Source organism: Hylaeus volcanicus, unplaced genomic scaffold (genome assembly GCF_026283585.1).
Source record: "Hylaeus volcanicus isolate JK05 unplaced genomic scaffold, UHH_iyHylVolc1.0_haploid 10387, whole genome shotgun sequence".
In the NCBI taxonomy this organism is placed as follows: Eukaryota; Metazoa; Arthropoda; class Insecta; order Hymenoptera; family Colletidae; genus Hylaeus; species Hylaeus volcanicus.
In genome coordinates this window covers 2,030-5,301 of record NW_026532175.1, presented here as the reverse complement: position 1 = coordinate 5,301, position 3,272 = coordinate 2,030, and the positions used below count along the sequence as shown (strand labels likewise).

At 28.8% G+C, this 3,272-nt stretch overlaps 1 long non-coding RNA gene across 2 annotated transcripts; it reads left to right on the top strand.

The window, feature by feature from the left end:
• Positions 1-23: 23 nt before the first annotated feature.
• On the top strand, positions 24-3,030 carry LOC128882321 (uncharacterized). 2 transcript variants are annotated; one of them, XR_008458350.1, is made up of 7 exons: positions 24-201; positions 258-1,824; positions 1,898-2,056; positions 2,107-2,309; positions 2,404-2,529; positions 2,588-2,616; positions 2,666-3,030. It is a non-coding gene; the product is annotated as an uncharacterized LOC128882321 (long non-coding RNA). The 2 variants fall into 2 exon arrangements; XR_008458349.1 differs by having other exon boundaries at positions 2,404-2,616.
• Positions 3,031-3,272: the final 242 nt, after the last annotated feature.

The window sequence follows — 3,272 nt, the reverse complement described above, 5'->3', positions numbered from 1 at the left end:
TACTGTTAATGTTATAGCTTTTTAACCCCGGAGAAAGTGTCCTTTTTTTTTTATTCCCTTTTTCATTGATTATTTTTTCAGAAACAGATAATCTTTTATAAAAAAAATTTTAAAGATTTTAGTCTCTCAAAAATGCTATAAAAAAAGAAAACACGAAATCAGAAATTTATTAAACCTTTATTTTTATATTTCTATAACATAGTAAGTACGAGTCTCTGGTCAAAAAGTGGCTTAGAATAGTAAATTATACATTTTAGTGTTTGTCGCTCAAGGTCCGACATCGATACATATTATGTTTCAAACTATAATTGTTTTAAAACCCGACTGAAGCGTACATAGCGGTGAATTTTTGAACGTAATGTAGAATTTAAGATTTCAAATAAACAATAGTTGGAAATCTTTTACACTGAGTTAGTGTAGTGCTTTTTAGCACACAAAACAAAGCAATTTTGTTTGTACTAAATAATACTTTGTAAATTGTCTATTGTGAGAATATAAAATAAATTATTGAAACCAGGGTTCTTTTTAATGGAAATTAATCAATAATTGTTTCTTTAAAAAAAACAACCTCTTGAAAATTTATTTGATTCTATTAATCAACTACCTTACATTAATTTTCCAGCAACATGAAAACTGAAAAAATGTTGCAATTTAGCTAGATGTTCCGTTAAAATTCACTCGTTGCATTGAAATTTTAACAAAGTATGAAGGAATTTTTTTTCTTTATAGACGTTTACCACAGTAGTTACAAATACTTTGACATAGAAAATGACACTGTATGATACCTAGATAAGAAAATGGTTGAATATACGTTTCATATCAAATACACAATGGTTTTATTTGCAGCTCGCAGGTGCGGTCTAGTAGTTATGATGTCTGCATGACACGCAGAAACTTCAAGTTCGATCCTTGGTACTCGTAGCTTTTATAATGTTTTGTTATGTTTTTTGATAAAGAGTAAAAAACAAATAACGACTTTCCAATTTAATAGCAATGTGTTTCGATTTATAATCAACTTATTTTCATGCACAGCCTGAAACATCAAAAAAAATTTTTTATTATTTATAAGAAGAGAAACACATGAAGTGCAGCAATCCAGTGTTTACATTTTCTTTTTCACCTGAAAATATCACCTCGAAACACTGCTCACACTACTAGACACTCTGTTACCAGGGCTTTTAACCAACATACGTAACAGGATATTTTGAAAAATAAAATTAAATTTTGTTACAACTGTTTCACAATAAAAAAATAATCAAGATGAGATTTAAATAAAAGCGCCAGCATTTATCCAAAAACATTTAAATTGTGTTAAAAACGTAATTTAAATACATTATAAGTTTTTTCTTATATTTAAATATATGTACCCGGCTTGAATAAAACTGATCATTATAACAAATCATAATTTTAATTTTAAAATAAAAAAAATGAGTATCTTCACTAGAAACAAAGTATAGAATAGAGGTTATGCATTTATTTATATGCGTCGAAATTCAACAAACGTTTCTAAAGTCCCGCAGCGGGGACAGTATTGTAAAATTCACTATGTCTTTATCAAAAAGGACAACAAAACTACCAGAGGATTGCATGTTTTCGTGATATAATGCCTGAATTAAAAATGCATAAGAAAAAAAAAGAAAACGTTTACCTTCCTGTGATATGCTAAATTTATTTAGGAATTTCAAATTAAGCGTTTTGTCATGTTTTGCTTAAAACCTGATTAAAATTTAATTGTAAAATGTTTCAAGCAAATAAAAATTGAATTTCATGCCATTTTTCATTTGTGTTGATTAAAACTAACTCGACACAAAACTTTACGAAAAGGTAGTTGACAAATCTTTCAATAGTTATCGTGTAAAATTTCCATAAACCAAACATTAATTTATTTCGTTTATAGAATAGAAACTTTTTCAACGCAAAAGTCGCTTGAAGTAAAAATAACTGATCCGTTGTTAAAGATTGTAGCATTCGTAAATCAACGAGGTGGTGTTAATAAGATGGTATTAAATAAAAGAAAATTGACAGAGTGTTAAAGCGGAGATTTAAAACTACATAGGTCCGTTTGGATTAATACTTCTCGTCATTTATTTTGCAAAAATTATCTAGAGTAAAAATCGTTGAAACCAACGCAACATTTGTTTTATTTTTAGCCTAGGCAATTTTAGTGAGAAAAAAAAAAATTTAAGTACTTTGTTCCGTTTCAAAAACAACCATCTCTCTCGGTCCTCTGTTGTGTTATAGGAAATGAAGTTATGTTCTTTTTGCTGACATCAAATATCATGAGGCGTTTCGGGCATTTTCGATTATGTGTAAGAAGTTGTTATTACGCAATACTGAAAACGCGTGTACTACGTGGTTTTGGAGTCCCGCCACATGGTATTACTTTGTTTGTGTGCATATTAGAAATAGAAAATAATATCTCTAATACTAAAGGACAATTTAAAAAGACAACAAATCAATACACCATCCTCAGTAAACTAATTGTGCATCTAAAGAATGTCCAGGAAGAAAGCATCCAAGAATCAAACAGTAAGGCAACAAAGGTAAAAGTAGAAACGAAAAAATCAAAAATCTGTGAAATCTACAGTTTTACGCGAAAGAATTAAGAAATTATGGGTAGGGGAGTGCTTAAAAAAACAACATAGTAAGAATTTTTTTCCTGTAGATTTGTTATCCTACTAAATAGGAAAATAAAATATCACAATTTATGTGGAAGCAAGCTTCAGCCTAACCCCGGAGGTTTTTAACTCTGTTTTTATACGTAAAGCGAAGTCGTTTTTTAAAAAATATAAATTTTAGTGTCGGACACATCGTCCACCGACGTGTAATTATAATAACTAAAGAATGTCCAGTTATTCGGCTATTGTGCACCATGCTGTACGATTTATTGGAATTAAAGGAATAGGATTTTCAATAATAAAAATACAACTGCAACGTTACGTCATTACACCTAATACACTAAACATTAAAAGAATTTAAATTTACTGATATCGTTTTGAGTGTATAAACTGAAAAATAATTTTTTTAAAATTTACAAGCAAAATTCTTGAAATAAATTTGTCGGTTAAATGATAAAGGTTGAAGTACTAGAGTGTTCGAGATAGACAAGGCACAATTAGACGCAGTGTCCGATTGCAAAAACAATTATACAACATTGCTGTATCACAACACTCAATTATCAACGTTGTTTTAATGTTTTTATTTTTTATACACAGAAAAATTTAATTTTTTTTTAATAATTGTAACTTTATAATTTAACTAGCTGGCCTGAA